This window comes from Taudactylus pleione, unplaced genomic scaffold (genome assembly GCF_031769625.1).
Source record: "Taudactylus pleione unplaced genomic scaffold, aTauple2 ptg000478l, whole genome shotgun sequence".
In the NCBI taxonomy this organism is placed as follows: domain Eukaryota; kingdom Metazoa; phylum Chordata; class Amphibia; order Anura; family Myobatrachidae; genus Taudactylus; species Taudactylus pleione.
In genome coordinates, this window is record NW_028284880.1 from 1,938,295 (window position 1) to 1,962,946 (window position 24,652).

At 44.3% G+C, this 24,652-nt stretch overlaps 1 protein-coding gene across 1 annotated transcript in view; it reads left to right on the forward strand.

Annotated features, from left to right (window-relative positions):
- The window catches only part of TMEM135 (transmembrane protein 135), a 340,734-nt gene that overhangs the window by 238,421 nt on the left and 77,661 nt on the right, over window positions 1–24,652 (forward strand). The window lies entirely within an intron of this gene.

Consider the following 24,652-nt stretch of genomic DNA (forward strand, 5'->3'; position numbering starts at 1 on the left):
TTAGAGCCCCCAGCAAATCGCCATTAAGTTAACACAGAGGTAAGGTGATCTTCAAAGGACACGGACCGAGGTTTTGTTCAACGGCCTGGCAGTGAAACAGTTAAGCCATTCTTTGCAAATCTATTACTGGCCGCAGGAACAAAGCCTATAAATTAGCCCAACATAGATGTTATACCACGTTCGCTATCAGTCCTGTGACTTGCCACTGAAAGGTCCTATTAACATTTCCATTTGGTTCTGAGCCAAGAATGAATCTTTAAACAATTGATAATGAAACCTTTTAGCTATTTAATGTCTGCCAACAAAACTTTTATGTAGCGTCTACATTTCGAGCGCGGTGGTAAAAGAAAGGTAAATTTACTGAACGTACTGTTCCTGGAGTTAGTCAGGGAGAGAGAAGGTAATCCATGGAGCTTTTCCCTAAAGTTACATGGCAGGAACTCTAACCAGTAATCCCATGGAATAAATATTAATACTGTGTTTTTAACATAAATCACTGTGGCAAAGGTATAAGAAGGATAGTTCTACCTTTTTTTTTGTTTTGTCTTTTGACTGCCATGACACATAATGTAGTGAGCAGAGAGGCTTTGGATCACCTTTTTGTGCTTTGCCTGCACTGAATCAGTCCTCTCACTGCCAATGGTTTATACTCCTTTTGCAGTAGTACAATGTCCTCCAAATTATAGGACTTCAAAGTGTCTGTGTATATGAAAATAGGCTACAAATCCTCATATAATTCACAGATGTAAATATTGAGCAGTTATTTTCTTGACGCGTTTCTCTATGAGGCAGCCAGTCTCATCCGAAGCCTGTGCACACACCCTCATATTCATATTACTGATGCAGATGGTGGTTATCATCATCTAGACTGTGAACATGGAACATTATAGGACAGCAGGCATTGACAGAGCCCCCCTCTGTCAATAATGGAGCAATCAATAGTATTGTATATAATTCACCATGGCCAAGAGTGAAGGAAAAATCCCCCATTTTTCCTTCACTCTTGGCCATGGTGAATTATATACAATACTATTGATTGCTCTATTATTTCTTCCCATGATGGATGCAACGTGCACCATTGTAATACAGGGACTTTTTCCTGCAGCTTAAATATTGCGTAATAATGAAGTATAGCAATAGACCATCTATTTTTTTTTTTTTCTTTTTTAGAGTGTTGAATGTTACTGAATCTGACATTGGTTTCTTTACAAAGTGTGTATTTACCAAACTATGTCTTGGTAAAAGTAGTCATTAAATGTCCTCACATTAGCAAGCTTTTGGTATAATACAGAAACTTAAAGCTTTCTTTCTTTCTTTTCTTTTCTTTTAATTTTTTCATTCTCACTTATTTCTCTTCGCTCACTTCTATTTCTCTTCCCCTTTTTCTTGTCTTCTCACAAATCGAATTAACCTCAACTGATCGTTCCTACTCCAAGTTTTTACACTTGCCCTTCACTAAAATATACACGCCAGCTTGTTTGAAGCTAATTAGGAGTAGCAGCCTTGATTACGAGACCACCTGTGAGAGGCTGATAAAGGGTATAGTCAGTCTCTTACTGCCTGGGGAGCAGGTCACAGGCCTGTTGAGAGGTACTGTGATTACTGAATGTGAGTTATGTACTAAAGACTTCGGTTTTGTGAGAGGGACGTTGGGTCCTTTTGCTCTGACAGAGGGAATCATTTTAGAGTCGGACAGGCCAGGATTTACTTTTATGCTTTGTATGTTTTTGTGCTGCTAATAAAACCTGCTGCAGGTACTTTTATCAAGGTCCTGGACTCGTGTACTACTGCTTGGCTGCTGCATGACAAGTGCAACCGTTTATCCCAGGAGACGGCACCCTTAACCTGATATTGCCGCAATATGTTAAATATGAAAAAGTGGTTTCAGTAATCTTTATATACATCAGACGCTAATACATGTGGACAGATATTGGCAAACTACCCGTGTGCTGTAGAAAGAAATTGCAGACTGCGCAGGCATAAGCACGTGAATGGAGTTTAAAAGTGAGGTCAGATGGATGACTGTTTGCATGAATACGCATTACCGGGGCGTCAATCGTGCGAGTGCACAGAACTCATCCGTCTCGTGGAAGTGTCATGTGCATGTAGGCCGACTTCCATGTTTTAAGACTGAAACAAGGAAACTGGTATGGGAAGGACTTTCTAGCGTAAGCAATGGTCAGTAAGGGCGTGTAAGCACAACCTTATTTTACTGTATAGTAGAGCTAGACATAAGCTAAAAAATGCCTTTTTAATGGCGCATCTTTTGCACCTACTATAGACTATGTTCAAGTAAGCAAACCCAGTGTGGTCCCAATGATGCATAGGGGCAAATACAGTGCATCCGGAAAGTATTCACAACGCTTCACACTTTCCACATGTTATGTTACAGCCTTATTCCAAAATGGAATAAATTCATTTTTGTCCTCTACACACAATACCCCATATGTAAAAAAAATTTCAGCATACACTTATTTATTATCAGCAATCTAAGGGCCCGATTCAGACCCGCTCGCTAGCCTGCGTTCGCACGTAGTCTGCCGATGTTTGCAATGTGCGCATGCGTAGAAGACAGTGCGCGAACTAGTCCATGCGACTGGGAAGCGTTCGCATCCTGCACATAGACGCCTCGAATGAGTGACAGGTCAAGCCGTTTGTGGGTGATGACATAGTTTGGTCGATGGAAACAGGCGTGTCTGTGCGTCTTAATGCCGTTTCACAGGAGTGCAATTAAGACGCAGCGTCATAATACCTGTCACATGGCTGAATTACACACAGCAGCACTCGCAGTGCCTGCGGTAGGGTATGGTCAGCCACAAGTGCTGCGTATGGCTCCGATGTTACCGATTGTTGCATGCACTTACTGGAGATGACGTGTATCACTAAGGAAAAGTGGGCGTCTAAATACACACCGTGATTGCATGCCAAGACATAGTGGGTGGGTTAATGCCTTGCCGTGCGACCGCGGGATTTGCATACTTTGGCTGCGTGCGAACGCATCTTGCGAGCGGGTCTGAATTGAGACCTAAGCTCTATGTTCCTCTAACATTGCGTGGGCACGGTGGGGGTGAGGGGGTTACATTTATTTTAATAGTGAGAAACTTAATTCTCAATTATGTTTGAAGTCAGTGGTGAAAAGCAGGTGTGGCCTCTGTGTGGGGGGCGTGGCCATATGGGAAGGGGCATGTCCACGCGGACCCCCGTGGTTCCGTGCTTATTACTGGGGGGGGGCTACAGTGGAGCACCTGGGTCATGTCACTGTGGGGGTGTCTGAAACCTTGGTGTCACCACTCGGCGGGTGACACCTGGGTGCGGCCCTCACCCCGCTTGTAACGTCACTGTTTGAAGTATATTAACAACTTCCTGTAATAGTATAACCTTCCTTCTCCTATATTAATAATAATAAATCGCCAACTCCGCTAAATATGTACCATAGTAAGGTCCGTAGGGCATTTTCATTCTGTTGCACAGTTGTATTAAACAGAAAGCGAACATCAAACTACAGAGTTTAATATGTCAGTTAATATCATGTGTTATGCTGGACACACACATGGTGATCTGCACACGATCAGCCGATGTGTACGATTTGTGTTCGATTTCCCTTGAAACTCTCCCCGGCAGCTCAGCACACGATCTGCACACGATTTGGTGTCCAATCTTCAAACGATCTCTCCTGCAGTCAGACTATCACAGTGCATCGCGTCCTAGATTGTCAGATCTGCCCTACTGCACGGCAGATCTGAAGATGCGATGTGCGACCAGCGGGGACGCGCATCGCATCGTGATCATGAGTGGGGACTCACGATTTACTCAGGATTTGGCCATATTTTACACTATCTGTCGTTCCAATGCGTCGGGATCGGCCAGATCGGGTAAAATATCGCTATGTGTGTGGCCAGCTTAACTTACATTATTATAATAGTTATTGATAAATTCCTGATTATTTATTATGATATTAAACTATCCTGAGTTACTAGCCAAAAGTGTTATCATATTTTACACCTCATGTTGGCACAACACCCCGGCATCAGGGCGTCCTTACAACTTATCTAGTGCAAAACAACAGCTGGGACATATTTGCAGTTAGGTGTAAAGTGCTCGTCCTTAATTCTGCAATTACGCTGAATGGAATATTTTTTTGCAATTAGCATTTTGCACCCTTTGATAATTAAAGCTGTTGAGTATAAATAGTTAAGCATCAGACTTGCCCTTCATGTTATATAAGCCTGCCTGTGTGATGCAGAGTATGGAATCCAGAACATCCAATGCTGATAATTCCTCAGGAAGGCGCAGAATCTTATGTTCCTTTCCTAGTACTGGGCTCGCTAGAAAGGGCAAAGTTTTCCCCTAGTGCCAAATGCACAATCCACAGTGTACAATAAGTGTGGGAGCTGCAGCCAGGAAGCCCAGGTACTGTAAGTTTCACAAACTAGAAAGAAACAATGTTTAAGTTATTGCTGTTGATTTAAGCCTTTGTAACACACATGGGGGCTGATATTGTGTCACAGGCAAAGTGGCTATAAATGCGGGCAACAGCGAAAACCAGCTTTACTGTCCGTACGTCTGCAAGCGGGAAGCCGCGCCACCTACTGATGTTACACCAACCTCAGCACTGGTCATTAATAGGATCGGCACATGCACCAGCCCCATACTAGGTGCAAGAGATCCGTCAGGCTGCCCTTCCCCGTACGCGCGGCACAGAGTGTTTGATACATGCCCACGACACTCCCAACAAGTCAGTGTGATTGCGTGCAATCGCTTTGTCAGTAGTTACCACCCCAAAAATGTCCTATGTCACAGAGAAAAAATATCCGGCCAAGTTCCATTCAACCCAGAATAGAACGGACATGCGCAAAAATGTAGAAATTCGCATCTGTGCTGTATGCCGAAACTCGCCATTTGCGTCCGTGCACAGAGATCCGCCCGACTCAGATCCAGACGCGTGATCGCCAAAGTGTTTTCTCTTACATTTACTGTAGGGAGCACTGCTAAACATGATTGGGAATGTCGTACTTGCCAACTTTTTAAATATCCTCACCGGGAGAAGCCTAGAGAAGAGGTGTAGCTGGCCACCTCGGGGGCGGGGCCGGGCTCCTATATCATTTAGCCCCGCCCCCTCCATATGGATACGCGATTTTCGGCATTTATGTCCCCATCCTGCCCACTTCACTAGGGGATCTGTGGGATTTGGGAGATCTGGACACTCTTCTGGGGGTGTGGGGGGGGCTACCTGAAAATTCGGGAGCCTCCCGCAACCTCTGTAGGTGACTATGGGGAATGCTGAGGGCAATTTTTGGTAAATCAGGGATTTAAAAAAATTTTTTTTGTATATTTTTAGGTTTGGTCCCCCAAATTACATAAAATCCCCTTGTCTTAAATATCCTTTTTTTATAACCAACAATTTTCAGCAGTTTTGTCCGGGGGGATTTAAAACGGCAATAATATTTCATGTAATGGTTTTGCCATTTTGTGCCAGTGTGAGATTTGACGTGCGACTGGTTCCAGCATCTCTCTATTCAGTTCCAAGTAAACCCTTCACCTGTTCTGTAAAGTAAGAGAAGTCCCATCCGCAATTCTGGGAGGGGTTCTGACTTAAACTATGCATTTTATTTATGACCTGCCCCAGCCTCATAGTCATTATAAGAAAAAGCACATTAAATACGCCAAAAAAAGCTGCAAAGTGTAATTCAAATTGTTATATTTTGCCAATACAGCAAAAATGCATACACAACATCAAACCAAGCACTGGGTATTGCGGGCTCCTCACTTACAACCTCTGAGGCTATATATGTTATAAAAACTGCTATATCTGTGTGTGTGTGTATATATATATATATATATATATATATATATATCACATAGTAATGTCAGCAAAAAATAGCTGTTCAGTAATGTTTTGTGGAAGTGTCAGTAAATAATCTTTACAATGTGCATTTTGTACTTACTACTATTAATCTCTGACCTTTTTCCTTGGTGGACAACACTGCGACAGAGTCCTTGCTGCAAGCCGTTCTGTTCTGTCTGCCCAGCTCCCTGCAAAAGTGATGCGAACAAGGCACACGAGCAGCTTCTGCGGATTAAAGTGACATGTGGCATGCCTATATTCTGTGTGCGGCTGCGGCTGTATCGGGGTGTAGTCGGCATGCCTATATTCTGTGTGCGGCTGTATCGGGGTGTAGTCGGCATGCCTATATTCTGTGTGCGGCTGCGGCTGTATCGGGGTGTAGTCGGCATGCCTATATTCTGTGTGCGGCTGTATCCGGGTGTAGTCGGCATGCCTATATTCTGTGTGCGGCTGCGGCTGTATCGGGGTGTAGTCGGCATGCCTATATTCTGTGTGCGGCTGCGGCTGTATCGGGGTGTAGTCGGCATGCCTATATTCTGTGTGCGGCTGTATCGGGGTGTAGTCGGCATGCCTATATTCTGTGTGCGGCTGTATCGGAGTGTAGTCGGCATGCCTATATTCTGTGTGCGGCTGTATCGGAATGTAGTCGGCATGCCGTGACGGACTCTATCCCGGAGCCGGAATCCCGACAGTAGTTGGGATCCCGGCTCCTGAATACCTACTGCCGGCATGCCGAAAAAAAAGTATCGGGGGTTGGGGGGGTTTAGGGTCAGGCACTAGGGTGAGAGTTAAGCACCAGTGAGGGGGAGGTTAGGTTCAGGAACTAGGGGGGGGGAGGTTAGGATTAGGCAAAGAGGGAGGGTTAGGTTAGGGAGAGGGTTAGCATACCGACCAACAAGTGTCGGTATGTTAACCCTGTCAGAATCTCGGCGATGGGATTCTGACCGCTGGGGGTCCCGACTGTCGGCATTACATACCCATCCTGGCTGTATCTGCATGCCAAATGCTATGTTACAGTGTCACATCCACTTTGCGAATAAGACGCATTTGAAGGTAAAAAGTCGCACGAAAAAACACTCTGCGCTCATTGTTTTTTATGACTTGTAGCGCATGGAGGTAAGGTGGACACATCTGTATATAGGGTAGGGTAGGCTGCACATCTTTTCTCCATACCATGAGAGAAATAACATACATAGAGCATAACTACTGACCATCAATCTCACCACGTTTGTGTACCCGTATTCTTCATTTACATACCAATTGTGGGTCTGTGGAAATGAGTTGTCAGCTTTGGGTTAACGCCGTAGATTCCTTTTAGGAGTCCCAGGACAATTAGGCCAGTTTTCGGCGAGGCCATGACTAATTACATCTTATATATAAGGAAAGGGCAAGTATCTCCTCTGCGAGTGCCAGGCCATTGTAAGGGATTACATGTGACAGTGGGGCTCCACTAGTAATCATCTGTGCAACGTGACCATGCTGGCTAACCCTGCTGGGAGCCTTCTTGTTCTCCACAGTGGGTGGGGGCTACGGGGCTACACTGGTATTTAAACGTGACCAGAATGACCTTTACTTTGATTTAGAAGTGTTTTGGAAATGCCCCAGGAAGCACTGGCCTCCTTGGCAATGAACTTTCAGCATTAGAAAAGCGAGGTTGAAAACAGCCGTAATCTGAGGTCTAAAGGTCATGATCTTCACATGTATTATGACATAGATGTAGCCGCTGAGATGGTTATAAAATGCATGTTCCACTCCTCACTATGTCACGTAAGTAAATACATACATCTATAAAATCACCAGGGTAGGATTCCAAGCAAGGCTTTGCTTAACTGAAAACATACCCTGTTATAACTGGTATTTTATTTCATTTTCTTTCTGTATGTGGTCAATAGAACATTATAGGCGGTTCTCGTATCTGCATTTATTTATGAGTATAAGCTCTCTACTGCTTCCTATGCCAATGTGCTATAAAATTAATAAATACATAGGAAATAATAAAACAAGTAGAACCTTTTGTTGCCGTTAAATTGTACCAAGCGCCTGCAAAGAGTGGCAATAATTATTTAATTGTATTAGTCAACCAGCATTCATTATAATATATTTGAAAATGCGGTTATTGGTACACTGGGAACCTGTGAAAACATTCAGGCACTTGCATACTTCGCAACAGTCACATTTTGTAGCACACTTCCTACTCTCCCAGAATGTCCAGGAGACTCTCCCTGACTCCTGGGAGAGAAGAGATCCCTTCTGGATCCCACCCTTTTTCCCTAGTGAAACGCGTGGGTAAAAAAAATGGACTTTATGGTGCAATTAGCTGTGAATAGCTTGGTCATAGCCCCAAACCATATGACGTGATGCTACATTGCAGCTTTACACCCACGGGTGGGAATGGGGCCATAATGACGCAAATTGCTTCACCGCGCCTACCTCACTGCGTACTTGAATCGCTCCTTTGGGATCTCTGATGTAGTTTGATGCAGAGTTGTACACAGTTCAGTCGTATCTACGTTTCCAACTAAGAGTGGCATAACTGTGCTGTTACACTGCTTTCCCATGTAATGTGCAGAGTTTGTTACACCTGGTTTCACGCATTTTCTTAGGGGGCGGTCTAGGTGCATATTGGCGATTTTGGACAACTCGCTTAGAGTGAGTGTTAGTGCAGCCCACAAATCTGCCGTGTGTAGGAAGCAGTTCGGCGATATATTCTGATTAATTTCATTACTTATGTAGGAATATGCTAATTTTTCTCAGTAAGCAAATAAAAGTGCTATTTTCAAACTTAGGGCCTGATTCAGACCCACTCGCGAGCGGCTGTCCGCTCGCAAGTGGGTCGATGGTGTGCACTGCGCATGCGCACGACGGAGGGAGCTCCGTCGTGTGCATGCGCGAGACGCGACGAGCAAAGGACTTTCCTTCGCTCGTTGTGTCTGATCAAAGGGGGCGTGCTGTCGATGTTGATTGACAGCACGCCCCCTTTGGTGGGCGTGCCAGGGGCGTGCCTCCCAGACGGGGGCGTTCCCAAGGGAACGCCTACCGTCAGAAGCCGGCCCCACTGACATCACTAGTGATGTCAGTGGGAGTGATTTTGGCTCTGATAGAGCCAAAATCACTCCGGGCCTTGCGGTTGAGAAACTCAACAGCAGGCTTCGGTTCGCAGTGGCGATGGTCAAGACCATCGCGACCATCAACCTGCACGCTCGTATATGCTGTGGGTGGTGACCCACAGCTATACGACCGTCCAGGAGGACGCTCCATAATTATGGAGGTGGGCCCTGATTCAGAGCGAGCGCTCTGGTCAGAGCATCTGGCTCTGAATCAGGGCCTTAGACAGCTGTTCTTTAATTTTCTCTGACTACATTTAATATTATAGAGAGTCCTATAGAAGGACAAAAGCTGTCACTCTTCTAATTAGAGATGTGCGCCGACCCTCGTGTTTTTGGTTTTGGATCCGGGATTCATCTTCATGTTTTGGTTTTGTAAAACATCCCTCGTATGTTTTGGTTTTGAGTCTGTATTTTTTAAAAACAAAATACATTTTAAAAAAACCCAGCTAAAATAAAGTAATTTTGATTTGTTCGCATGCAATCCAAAACCCGAGTTCCGAACGGCGGGAAGATCCTAACCCGGGACTCGGTAACACAAAGTGATTCAGAACTCGGACTTGGTTAGACTCAGGACCCCTAAATTCTTTTGTTGTCGGTTCTAGCATCACAGGCTCACAGCTATATAAGTTTTATTTTTATCTTTTTTTTATTATTATTATTAGGCAACGGATTGTTATTGAGCTCACACAACCTGATTTTCGCTTTAACGCATCGTATTAAGAAGAACAGAAGTGTTTTTCCATTGCTTATATACAGTATATATATATATATATATATATATATATATATATAAATATATATAATGAATGTGCAGAAAGACATTCTTGGCATAAGCCCTTAATTCCTCTCATTTGCACCTGCAAGACTTAATTTTGCCCATCAGTTAGTGGATGCACTGAGACTGGATGACGATAATAATGTAATTAATTGGTTCTGAGAACGGCAGGCGCATCCCACGGAGATCTCTTTAGGGTTTCTAAATGTGGAAAGTGTCAGTCTCAGAATTACCCCCTTGTCTTTTGCTGACAGGTGTGATATGTCTAAGCGTGATTGCGTACAGCACATGCCACTTCCAGTCATTTCCTTAGGACAAAACAGCACTAACTGAGCAAGGATCCCGATAATCTCTTGTTTAATATCACACGCTAATCTTCCTTTTTATCCCACCTGCCTACAGATTGCTTAAGCTTTTATTATCTTGGCAGGGCAGCTGGAGCTGCCTACAGCTGCTTAGGCAAAGGTGTGGTGCCGCCTAGTACCTGACAAATAGGGTTTTTTTGTTTTTTTTTTAGTTTTTTTCCTTTCCTAAAACATGTCAAAGTAAAATGCGGGGGAGTATCTATAGATGAGTCTTTGGTGTGTTTATTTATAGTGACAGTAGGGAATGTATTCCCTGGCTTGTAGCCTTGTGACTGGAAGGCAAATAAACTAAAGGGTTCTATGTGTAGAAGGAAAAAAAATATATTCTGATTATTAAGTACACCTGTCTTTAGTACAGGGCTTGACAATTTTTTTTTCTTTTTTTTTAAATCTAGGAGCCAGGCTAAAAGTTAAAGAGCCAGAGGATCGTTTGCAACCAAAATATACGAAAACTTCTATAGAATATCAATGCCCTCTAGGCTTCCCACTTGCTACATCACAGTGCCCCCAATACATAGTATGCCACACCATAATGCTCCCAATACATGGTATGCCACACCATAGTGCCCCCAATGCATAGTATGTCACCACGTAGTGCCCCCAATATATAGTATACCACAGCACAGTGCCCCCAATACATGGTATGTCACACCACAGTACACCCAATACTTAGTATACCACACTACAGTGCCACTAATACATAGTATACTACACCACAGTGCTCCCAATACTTGGTATGTCACATCACAGTGCAACTAATACATGGTATGTCACACCAAAGTGCACCCAATACATGGTATACCCCACCACAGTGCTCCCAATGCATAGTATGCCTCACCACACTGCCCCAAAACATAGTATGCCCCACCACAGTGCCCCAATACATAGTATATTACACCACACTGCCCCCAATACATGGTATATCACACCACAATGTACCCAATACATGGTATATCACACCACAATGCACCCAATACATAGTATCACACCACAGTGTCCCCAATACATAGTATGTTGCACCACAATTCCCCCAATACATAGTATGCAACACCACAGTGCCCCCAATACATAGTATGCCACACCACAGTGCCCCCAATATATGGTATGTCATACCACAGTGCCCCCAATACATAGTATGCCACACAATAGTGCATACGAAATGTGTAAAATTTATATGAAAGTGTACAGGGAGGCAAGGCTGCTGTCCCTGCATCTTCTGCCTGGGCTGGGATCTGAGACACCTAAACAAGCCTCGCTGTCCTCACTGATGGGCAGGGGTCTCTGCAAATTGGGTCGCCAGGTGCCCAGGATTTGTCGAGTCTAGTGCTAGGCAGGGAGCCTTTACCCCAATAACGGCCTAAATTTTTCATGGAATGGAAGGCGCTAGAGACACATTATTTTATTTATTGACAGTTTCTTATATAGCTCAGCATATTCTGTTGCGCTTTACAATTGTCAACATTAATAGAACAAAACTGGGTAACAACAGACAGATATATAGGTAGGAAGTCCCTGCTCACAAACTTACAATCTATAGGGAAATAGGCGGTAATACATGAGGATAGGTGCTATATATTGCATTTTGGTCCAGCCAGAATGCACAGTTTCTTGGTGGGCTGCATGATCCATTCACACCGGAAAGTCGGCCAAATGTCATGAGGATGTGAGAGAAAGAGAAAGACGATGTGTGAGGTTGTGTGTGGACTGTGAAAGGGGATGTAATTAGATATGGAAGCTATGAAGGTTATGTGGGCGGTTCTGGGATCTGATAAGCTTGCCTGAAGAGGTGAGTTTTCAGGGATCACTTGAAGGATTGGAGACTAGAGGAAAGTCGTATTGTGCGTGGTAAGGCATTCCATAGAGTGGGTGCAGCCCGAAGAAAGTCCTGTAACCGTGAGTGGGAGCAAGTAATGCATGGGGATGAGAGACGCAGATATTGTGCTGAGCGGAGATGTCGGGTAGGGAGATATTTTGAAATGAGTGAAGAGGTGTATGTTGGTGTGGTTTGGTTAATAGCCTTATGTGTAAGTAAGAGTATTTTGTATTGAATACGGTAGAAAACCGGCAACCAATGGAGGGACTGACAGAACGGGGCAGCAGACGATGAACGTTTGGCAAGGAAGATGAGCCTTGCAGCTGCATTCATAATTGATTGTAATGGCGATAGCCTGTTTTTGGGAAGACCAGTAAGGAGACTATTGCAATAGTCAATGCGGGAAATAATAAGTGCATGGATTAGAGTTTTTGCAGTGTCTTGTGTGAGATATGGTCGAATTTTGGATATGTTTTTTAGATGTATGTAACATGATTTTGAGACAGATTGAATGTGGGGAACAAAGGACAGTTCAGAGTCAAGGATGACACCAAGGCAGCGAGCTTGTGGGGCAGGGTGGATTGTCAACTTATCAACAGTGATAGAGAGATCAGGTTGGTAACTGTTATTGGCTGGTGGAAATATAATTAATTCTGGTTTAGAAATATTAAGTTTCAGGTGGCGAGATGACATCCAAGATGAAATTGCAGAAAGACATTCAGTGACACGGACCAGTACAGTTGGTGATAAATCTGGGGAAGATGGGTAGATTTGAGTATCATCCACATACAGATGGTACTGAAATCCAAAAGAGCTGATTAGTTTGCCAAGAGAGGAGGTATAGATTGAGAATAGCAGAGGACCTAAGACAGAGCCTTGCGGTACTCCAACTGATAGAGGTAGCGAAGAGCAGGCAGAATCAGAAAAACGAACAGTGAAAGAGTGATCAGATAGGTAGGAAGAGAACCAAGAAAGAGCAGTGTCCTTAAAACCTAGGGATTGTAGTGTTTGTATGAGAAGAGAGTGGTCAACAGTGTCAAAAGCAGCAGAGTGATCTAGAAGAATTAGGAGTAATGGCCTTTAGCCTTAGCAGTGACCAGATCATTTACTACCTTAGTCAGTGCTGTCTCTGTGGAGTGTTGGGAACGGTAGCCGGACTGAAGTGGGTCCAATAAGTTGTGCGAGTTAAGAAAGTGTGTGAGGTGGGTGTAGACAAGTCTCTCAAGTAGCTTGGAGGGGCGTGGGAGCTGGGAGATAGGACGGTAATTTGAGAGAGTGTTGGGGTCAGAGTTTTGTTTTTTCAGAATAGGAGTAATCACTGCATGCTTGAACAGTGATGGAAAGTTGCCAGTAGAGAGAGAGAGATTACAGATTTTAGTTCGGGTTGGGATAAGCACAGGAGACAGAGCTTTACTGATTTGTGAGGGTATAGGATCTAGAGGAGAGGTAATAGAGTAGGAGGATGAGAAGAGGGAAGATACTTTATCTTTGTTTGTGAGATCAAATGAAGAGAATGTGCCAGAGGACACAGGTAGCAAATTGAGCAGGTCACTAGCTGAGGAAAAGCATTCCATTTCATTTCAGATTTCATCAATCTTGTCCCTAAAATAGGAAGCAAAATCTTGTGCACAGATAGTAGCAGGTGGTTTGAGTGAGGGAGGGGGTAAGAAGCAGTTTAAATATATTAAAAAGTCGCTTGGGGTTAGAGGCTTGAGCAGAGATAAGAGATTGGAAATATGTTTGTTTGGCAGTGTCCAGAGCAGTACGATAAGAGTTGTAGATAGTCTTATATGTGAGGAAGTCACTTGGAGTATGAGACTTTCGCCACTGACGTTCTACTTTACGTGAGAGTTTTTGTAGATGCCTTGTAAAGTTAGAATGCCACGGTTGACGTCTAAGTCTACGTGGTGTGTGATGGGTAGCTGGAGCTACTTCATAAAGGGCTTTTTCTAGAATCTGGTTTAAGTGTGATGCAGCAGTCTCAGGAGAAGTGAATGTAGAAATTGGTGAGAGTTGTTGTTGTAGAGAGGTAGATAGTTGATGAAAGTTAATAGCATTAATATTTCTGCGGGTTTTAGGTGGTTTGGTTGATTTCACTGACGTTGAGGTTGATGTAATGGAGGAGCGTGTGCAGGTGATAAGGTTGTGATCTGAGAGAGGGAGAGGAGCATTAGTGAAATCAGAGACTGAGCATAGTCGGGTGAATGCAAGATCAAGGCAGTGGCCCTCCTTATGAGTAGCGGAGTCAGTCCATTGGGAGAGGCCAAGAGAGGAGGTTAGAGAGAGTAGTTTGGAGGCATGAGGAGATTGTGGACTGTCAATGGGGATATTGAAATCACCCATAATGATGGTGGAGATGTCAGAGGATAGGAAGTGAGGGTGCCAGGCAGAAACATGTTCCAGAAATTGTTGAGGTGGCCCAGGTGGGCGATAGATAACAGCAACTCGCAGAGAGAAAGGGGTGAAAGTCCTGATAGAATGTACTTCAAATTATGTAAATGTGAGTGAAGGTACCTGTGGGAGAACTGTGTATGTAAAAGATTGGAAGAGTAATATTCCTACTCCACCTCCATTACAATTACCAGGCCTGGAGGTGTGTGAGAAGTGTAGGTTACCATATGAAAGTGCAGCAGGGGAGACAGTGTCTGATTGTGTGAGCCATGTTTCTGTTATTGCCAGAAGGTTGAGGTTAGTTAAAATAAAGAGGTCATGGATGGATGTTAGTTTGTTGCAGACAGAGCGTGCATTCCATAAGGCACATTTTAGTGGCTTGGAGGGTGAGGGGAGGCATGCAATGTTTGAGGTTAGCTGGATTTATAGCTCGTTGTGGGTGTGGCATGTGTGCTGGGCCTGGATTTGGTGATATGTCACCAGCTAATAGAAGCAGAAGGAGAGAAATATAAATATATTGGTGGGATTTGTATGATAGATGTTTATGGCGACAGGTTGTGGATGTCATTGTCAATGTGTATAGATAAGATAATAGCTCATGTGTGTTTGTAAGAGGAGAGAACATTAATGAGGCAGCAATATGTACAGAAGGATGAGCTGCAGGGAGAGTAAAGGATGTAGTAGCCTTAGAGAATCTCTCGTTCCACCACATACCAATGGTCCCCTATTGGATTGAGGTGTGTGGTGACTGTGGAGACCATTGAAGTACACTAAAATAATGATCAGGCTTGTGGGACCAGTATGTGATAACCTGTGCTCTGTGACATGGTACTTGGCACTTTAGAGAATAGAAAATAGGGTTTGGCCATGTCCCCGCTGTGAGTATAGGCCACCGCGAAGGAGTAAGGGTCCTTGGTGGCTTTTCACGTTGCTGGATGAAAGTCATATTCTTTCCCCATCAGCCCCCAACATTAAAATATATAACACCAGAATAAACATGCAACAACAAAAATACACACTACAACCAAGGCCAAGACCAGTTATGCCTGACCTGCACTTGCAGCCGTGACCACGTGCTGCAGCTGCCAGCTGGTGTCCTAAGCACCACAGTGCTGGTCTACATCTGGGAATGTTTCAGGCTTGTCTGGGAAAGAGATAGGTAATAAATACCTGAAATTACCAGCCCATGTACAGCGTTAGAATACATGGATCTCGCTCATTGCCCCCTACCTCAGTTTCTCTCACTGCCTCTTCATATGTCTCTCACTGCCCATATCTATTTTACCGCTCCCTCCACAGCTGTCTCATTGCCCCTTCCCTCCATACAGTATCTCTCTTTGCACCCTCCATAGCTGTCTAATTGCACATGCATAGCTTTTTGATTGCCCCCTCCATAGCTGTCTCATTGAGCCCTCCCTGCATATCTCCCTAATTGCCCCCTCCATAGCGGTTTCATTGCTGCCTCCTCTAGAGCTCACTGACAGTTACTTCCATATTGCACTGATCCCCTCACTGATCCTCTCACAGCACCCAGTGAGCACTTCCCAGCTTACTCTTTGTCCCCCCCACAGCACTCTGAGCTCCTCACAGCACACACACTGACCCGTTACTGCCCCCTTCACAGCACATACTGCCCTCCACACACCATCACATAGAGTACTGCCCCTTCACAGCACATACTGCCCTCCTCACACCATCACATAGAGTACTGCCCCCTTCACAGCACCTACTGACTCCCCCACTGCCCTCCTCACACCATCACATAGAGTACTGCCCCCTTCACAGCACATACTGCCCTCCTCACACCATCACATAGAGTACTGCCCCTTCACAGCACATACTGCCCTCCTCACACCATCACATAGAGTACTGCCCCCTTCACAGCACATACTGACTCCCCCACTGCCCTCCTCACACCATCACATAGAGTACTGCCCTCTTCACAGCACATACTGACCTCCCCCACTGCCCTCCTCACACCATCGCATACAGTACTGCCCCCTTCACAGCACATACTGCCCTCCCCCACTGCTCTCCTCACACCATCGCATACAGTACTGCCACTCTCTCAGCACATACTGATCACTTCATAGCGCCACATTTTGCCCCCTTTACAGCACATATTAATTTCCACCACATACTGCCCCTCTCGCAGCACATACTGCCCCTTCACTGTCCCTTCATAAGACATTATGCCCACCTCACAGCGCATACTTCCCCCTTCACTGTTCACCTCACAGCATCACATACAGTCAGGTGCATAAATATTGGGACATTGACAGAATTTTCGTATTTTGGCCTCTATTCACCACCACAATGGCTTTGAAATGAAACAAACAAGATGTGCTTTAACTGCAGACTTTCAGATTTAATTTGAGGGTAATTACATCCAAATCAGGTGAACGGTGTAGGAATTACAACGGTTTCTATATGTGCCTCCCACTTTTTAAGGGGCCAAAAGTAATGGGACTATCAACTCAAAAGCTATTTCATGGACAGGTGTGGGCTATTCCCTCGTTATTTCATTATCAATTAAGCAGGTAAAAGGTCTGGAGTTGATTGTAGTGTGACATTTGCATTTGAAATCAGTTGCTGTCAACTCTCAATATGAGATCCAAAGAGCTGTCACTATCAGTGAAGCAAGTCATCATTAGGCTGAAAAATCAAAACAAACCCATCAGAGAGATAGCAAAAACATTAGGTGTGGCCAAATCAACTGTTTGAAACATTCTTAAAAAGAAAGAACTCACCGGAGAGCTCAGCAACACCAAAAGACCCCGGAAGACCACGGAAAACAACTGTGGTGGATGACAGAATAATTATTTCCCTGGTGAAGAAAAACCCCTTCACAACAGTTGGCCAAATCAAGAACACTCTCCAGGAGGTAGGTGTATATGTGTCAAAGTCAACAATCAAGAGAAGACTTCACAAGAGTGAATATAGAGGGTTCACCACAAGATGTAAACCATTGGTGAGCCACAAAAACAGGAAGACCAGATTAGAGTTTGCCAAACAACATCTAAAAAAGCCATTACATTTCTGGAACAACATCCTATGGACAGATGAGACATAGATCAACTTGTACCAGAGTGATGGGAAGAGAAGAGTATGGAGAAGGAAAGGAACTGCTCATGATCCAAAACATACCACCTCATCAGTGAAGCATGGTGGTGGTAGTGTCATGGCGTGGGCATGTATGGCTGCCAATGGAACTGGTTCCCTTGTATTTATTGATGATGTGACTGCTGACAAAAGCAGCAGAATGAATGAAGTGTTTCGGGCAATATTATATGCTCATACTCAGTCAAATGCTTCAGAACTCATTGGACAGCGCTTCACAGTGCAGATGGACAATGACCCAAAGCATACTGCAAAAGCAACCAAAGAGTTTTTTAAGGCTAAAAAGTGGAATGTTATGCAATGGCCAAGTCAATCCCCTGACCTGAATCCGATTGAGCATGCATTTCACTTGATGAAGACAAAACTGAAGCGAAAATGCCCCAAGAACAAGCAGGAACTGAAGACATTTGCAGTAGAGGCCTGGCAGAGCATCACCAGGGATGAAACCCAGGGTCTGGTGATGTCTATGCGTTCCCGACTTCAGGCTGTAATTGCCTGCAAAGGATTTGCAACAAAGTATTAAAAAGTGAAAGTTAGATTTAGGATTGTTTAGTTTGTCCCAATACTTTTGGCCCCTTAAAAAGTGGGAGGCACATATAGAAACCGTTGTAATTCCTACACCGTTCACCCGATTTGGATGTAATTACCCTCAAATGAAATCTGAAAGTCTGCAGTTAAAGCACATCTTGTTTGTTTCATTTCAAAGCCATTGTGGTGGTGAATAGAGGCCAAAATATTAAAATTCTGTCAATGTCCCAATATTTATGCACCTGACTGTATTGTCTTCCTCACAGCACATACTGACCACTTCATAGCACTACATACTGCCTCCTTCACTGCACCCTTCACTGATCACCTCACAGCATCACATATTGTCTTCCTCACAGCATATACTGACCACTTCATAGCACCACATACTGCCTCCTTCACAACACATACTTCCCTTCACTGCACCCTTCACTCCTCACAGTACTACACATTTACCCATTTCACTGCCCACCTAACACCACCACACCTCCTCCTTCAGCTCCAGCAAACTTACCTGCTTTGCTTAGGTCTCGTCTACTGGTCGGTGACAGCGTCCTCCTAGTGGCTGTACAGAGCCGACCGACTCCGCTGTGCTGTGGCAGCGGCGTACAGCCTGACATATCGTAATGACGCCACAATCGTGCACGTGCTACACAAGTCCTATGGAAAGGAGCACGGGGAGGCGGAGCTTCCGACCGAGCTGTTCCGTGTGCACCGGGGCATATCACATGCCCTTGTGCCTCAGTGCCGCCTTGTCAGCTTAAACCGAGTCTGGCCATCCTCCTCCTAACTCTCTTATTAAATAGGCATTTTTATCCCACAGAGCTCCCACCAAAGTCACTTAGATCACATTTCTTCATTTCACATTTCTACTGGTGCTTGGTCTGAACAAGAACTGATCCTCTTCAAAATTACTCCATGGTTTTATACAGTAAATTGCTGCCACAATATTAAATGACTATTTACATTAACGTGCAGGTGTATTGATAAAGTAGCCACTGAAGTATATTTACTAGCTTGGTAGTCCCAGATCCTACAATATATTTTGAAATTGTACATTTTGGTGCAAGTAAAGGCGGGTATACACTTATAGATATACAAACGAGAGCACGATTACGACATTGCTGTCGTGCTCTCGTTTGTATGTCTAGTGATGTGCCTAGACTGAACGTTCACTCGTTCAGTCCAGGCACATCCCTCATCCCCGCACATGCTGAACTTGACGAGATCGTCAGGTTGACCAGCATGTACGGGCGATGTCGGAAGCGACGAGCGGGCACGCGCATCGCTGGTCGCTTCCGACCAAAACATGCACGATTTGCAAGCGATTGCACGATAACGACGTCGTTATCGTGCAATCGCTTGGTTAGATCGCTAAGTGGATAACCCCCCTTAAAGGATATATACTTTATATATGGGCCCCACGTTACTTTAAAATAATCCTCTTTTATCATTTCTATTTGAGGGTAAAGTGTTTCTTTGAGAACATTGTGAAAAAGAATGAAGCTTCCCGGTTCTCAAGTCTGGAAACAATAAAGCAATCTGTGTGCTGTACCAAAAGAAATAAAGTACTGTATACAATCACAAGTGTAAAATGTATGTCCTCTTGTATAATCGGTATAGCTGTCCCAGCTGTGTAGATAAGGACCACTGGTAAACTACTGTATGTAGATAGATTTGTATGAATTCTAACGATAGTTAGTTCAGAATTATCGTTTAGCTGAGCAAGACACCGAATGCCCTACGCATTTCACATGAAACCTCCGCGCTGTCTCAGGCTATGACCAACGTTTGGGTATAGTTATACTTTGAGCGATTTGTACAGATTTTTACAGAAATATGGCAGGGTACAGTGAGCAATTTGTAATGAAATAGAACTATTTTGACGTTTACAGCGAAGTTAAACAACACAGTGCTCCATTATAACACATCAAAGCAATTTGAATACTTGCAAAGGTACAGATTTAAGATAATAAATTGTGAACATTTAAAATACTGTATTCCCCTACTGTTTTTATATACTAGAAAATATAAGTAATAATTGTGTAATGTGTGAGTAACTGACAGAGTACAGGGAGCTTTGGCAATTTTGCGAGGGGGTACATGCTAGTCTAAGATTTCTCAAGAGGGTACAAAATAATAATAGCATCCCGTAAATCTCTCCCTCTTGTATCTCTTACAACTTCAAGAGTATCCAGTAGATCAGAGAGCAGGATGACTTTACGAAATGTGCCTCACACTTACCATTGCCACACAACAGTGTTGAGATGTTGACGATAGTGACCAAATTAAAGTGCTTAGAACGTCTTATATTCTGCAGAAGACGCCCAGCCCAGCGTGAGATATGGGCGCTCGGCTGCTACATTCCCCTGTCTCCATGTCCTTTCCTGTATTCTAAACAAATGTGCCCTGGCATCAGTGTTGACATTGCAGAAGAAAGATCAGGTTCTAGTCCTGCTTAGAGCCAAGTGTTACTTTGCACAACCTTGTTTATCTGTGTTAATGATTTTTTTATTATTATTATTTAATCTTGATATTCTCTGTTTTTTCAGGGCCTGATTCAGAGCCGGACGCTCTGACCAGAGCGCTCGCTCTGAATCAGGGCCCTCCTACCTAAACTTGGAGCGGCCTCTTGGACGCTCGCATAGCTGTGGGTTACCACCCACAGCTTATGTGAGCGTCCATGATGATGGTCGCGATGGTCAAGACCATCACGACCATCGGGCTTGCGACGAGACCCTGCGGTAGGGTCTCGCTGCCGCTAGCCCTGGAGTGATTTTGGCTCTATCAGAGCCAAAATCACTCCCACTGACATCACTAGTGATCTCAGTGGGGCCAGACCCAGACGGTAGACGTTCCCATGAGAACGCCTCCGTCTGGCAGCCACGCCCCCAGCACGCCCACCAAAGGGGGCGTGCTGTCACTCACCATCGACAGCACGCCCCCTTTGGTGCGAGACCCCGAGCGACGGCTACCCCGTTGCTCGTCGGGTCTTTCGCATGTGCACGACGGAGCTCCCTCCGTCGTGCGCATGCGCATTTGGGTACCATCGACCCGTTTGCGAGCATCCTGCGCTCTCGAGCGGGTCTGAATGAGACCCTCAGTTCCTTATATTTCTGTGGCAAAACACAAACACCGCTAATGAAATTTCATTCATTTTAACGTCTTAAGCTGCGTATTCATTAGGCGATTTTAATGAGCGATTGAACAATTACGACATCGTAATCGTTCACTCGCTCATTAATCGTGCACTATAATGTCGGAAATGACCAGCGATGCGCGCTCCCGATGGTCGTTTCCGACATCAATCATCGCCTGAACATGCCGGCCAATCTGCCGATAACGACAGATTGACCATGATGAGGGAGGGCGCCTGCACTGAATGACATCGTTCAGTGTAGGCACTACAAGGGATCAGGAAGGACTGTATGATTACAATGTCATAATTGTACTGTGTTTCCATAGTCGGGTAGTGGATGATCCGCACCTTTAAGTTTGTATGGTTTTCATTGACTCCAGCAATTCATTAATTAAAAATGACTTTGGGCCTGATTGAGAGATGTACGGTAATGCTAACGCAGTCGCGGATTTGTACGCAGCTGCTGTACGAAAATGCAAGTGTCGCAGGCGCCAGGATTTGTATTGACGCCCACCAGCGACATTGCATATTCAAGTGGCTGTGTACAGAGCTGTCTACGTGCTCCCATTCTGGTCAAGCAGAATGGCCGCATGTAATGAGATGCCAGAACCAGGTTTATTGCGTACGCAGATCGCATAACTCGCCCAGATGCTCCTTGACACTGTGAGTAACAAGTCGCTGTAAGCAATGACGTAAATGTATCTTGATGCGTCTGCAGTGCGATTACCGATAATCTGTTGACTACGTAAATAACGTAATTGCGACCATGTCAGAATCAAACCCTAAGCTGTATAATGTAATATTTAAAAATACATATTCCAGGCTTCACTAAGTGCAGCTGGTGTAATGAATTAGCTTTACAATATAAATACTATTTCGCAGATAGACATAAATGGTTATGAGCAAATTAAAGGGGAAGTGCAGCATTAGGCATTATTTTTATTTTTTTAAATAATGCACCCCTGTCCTGTTACATTCACTGCTGCAGTGCTAGAAGCAGCCAGGAGGGGGCGCTAAGAGAAACTGAGAGGTGTCCAATGGGAAATATGTAAAAGGAAGGGACTGCTACTCACTTACACTACGCATGCTTGCCAACTATGAAGGGCTGAGCTCTGGGAAGTGAGGGTGTTGCATAGCGGATCTCGTCCGAGTGGTCTTGTCCCAAATGGCATTGCTAGGGGATTCCCGGTGTTACGTTGTGTGGGTGGAGCCGTAATGACCTAATCCATAGCGAATCAGGCCGTACGACCCTCTGCCCTCCCCCACCTACTTCATCTGTTCATCCGAGATGTTAAGAGATATGAGGGAGCCGCCCACTTTTCAGAGAGCAGGGAGACTCTCCTCAAAATGTATTTGTTTTCTAAATGTTCTGGAAGAGTGGGCAAGTATGGTATGTGGGCGAATCACCTAGACTTTCTCATTCAAGTGCATTTGTTATTAATAAAATAAAATGTTTAGTGAATTGGGTACCTGAAGAGCTTTGCAACAAAAATGTCCCTGAAATTTAATTAAAAGAAAAAAAAAAAAAATTCTGTGTCTTCCACAATGGATGCAGCCATTTTGTGGGAGGCACCAATACTCAGCCTCTTAGGGGTCTAGTTACTAAGCAATGTTAGGAGACAGAGTGAAAAGTGATAAGAAAGTGATAAGGTGCCAGCCAATCAGCTCCCAACTGTCATTTTTCAAACACAGCCTGTGAGATGACAGTTAGGAGCTGATTGGCTGGCACCTTATCACTTTCTTATCACTTTTCACTCTGTCTCCTAACACTGCTTTGTAAATAGACCCCTTAATGTGTTTGGAAATAGTGATGTCACCCAGGCCTATTGTGCCTCATGCCTCACTGTTTAATTTCCAGTTATTAACAAATTAGTAGCCTCTATATTGGTTCTGCTCACAAAACAAAACAAGGGCACCCATTGAGTCTAAGCAACAGGGGGCACTTTATAGGGGCGTATGGGTGATCTATCCCACCAGCAGTAGGTGGCACATGTTTGAGTGTAGACGCATAGATTTAGAGCCTTTGCCCTAGCGTACAGGATATATGATCCCTATACCTTTAGCACCAGCATGTTCTGATATCAATACTGTACATAGCTTATTGTAAATGATACCATGGCATGGAAAATGTTGCTGCTATGTATAATAATAATAAAGTAGAAATGTCTCCTCTGGATATCTATTTTCCTAGCTGCCACGGATTTCCTCTCCTGAAGCCGTGAATCATAGTTATCTCTCGCTTGCAGGAGCTGAGAGAGCTCATTGTCTTATATTTCACATGCCTTGCAGATAAAAGGAGACTCTCTGCCACCTCAGCTCCTTCCAGCCTCCTAACCTTTATGGCTCTAGCCCATTCCTTTCAAGACATACTTGTTATCTTATCCCCGCTATGCACTGGGCCCTATTCCTCCGCAAAAATGGCTGCTATGCCTGCCCTGAGTACACTGTCATTAGGCCTCTCATGTATGTGAAAGTTCAGGTTGTGTATTGATACTGGAGAAATGAAGTGTCTGCTGAGAGTATGCTTCTCACTTTCAAGCCAGTTTTGCTCCGATGGCTTTAATCGGAGCATCAGCAACCATGCAAGGTCAGGAAAGAGGCAGACGGAGCAGACTTTACAGTCGTGTGAGAGGAAAACTAGGACTTGAGTAATGTAGTTTAAGGGGGAGATTTATCAAACCATCTGGAAAGCAGAGGTGTGGGTGTTACCCATAGCAACCAATCGGACACTAGCTATAATTTATCTAGTACATTCTAGATAATTATGGCTATAATCTGATCTGTTGCCATTGGCAACGCCCTTCTCTTTTCCTATATTGAGAGTTTGATAAACCATGGTAACACAGATACATGTTTATGTTCTTTAAATACTATTTGGTAATCATTTTTGATCTATGTTGTTTACGAACTTTATTTCAGTGCTATGTACAGATTATAACCTTATTTTAGATGAGTGTTTATTATTATTATAATTATATTATTATTTGTGTATTAAGAATTATAACTCGCAAACTAAGAATGGTTATCATGCAATCAAATGTGTACTAATAACTCAGTGTATGTCCCATAACCCTGCCAGTAATTTGCCAGCAATTATTTTATCTGTCTGTAACCCGTTAGCCTTATCACCTGTAGTCAGGGTGTTGCACACAGTTTGTGGAAGCAGCCATTTTGAGAATCCATCTGAACTTCCCTGTGCACCAAGGGCCCAAGAACATGAATGAAAATGGCAGCAGCTGATCGTTAGCAGATTGGCTTTCAAAATGGCTGCCTTGACTGTGTGCAACAATGGATTTTCCACCTTCAGGGTTAACCCGGAGTAATAATTTTCAGCCGGCACTACTTCCCTGGGATGTTTTTGAGGTGCGCCTGTCTCCAGTACTCAGTAGCAATGACTCTCTATAGACAGAGTATAACACTGTAGTATTGACAAAGGTGTGGAGGATCGTATGCACCAGACTAACATGACTGGTTCCTGAGGCCATCAAATCAGATAGGAATCAGACCCCCTTCCCCAGAAGTCCTCAGTATAGTAAAGGGAACTTCAAAGACATAGTGCAGTGTTGGCT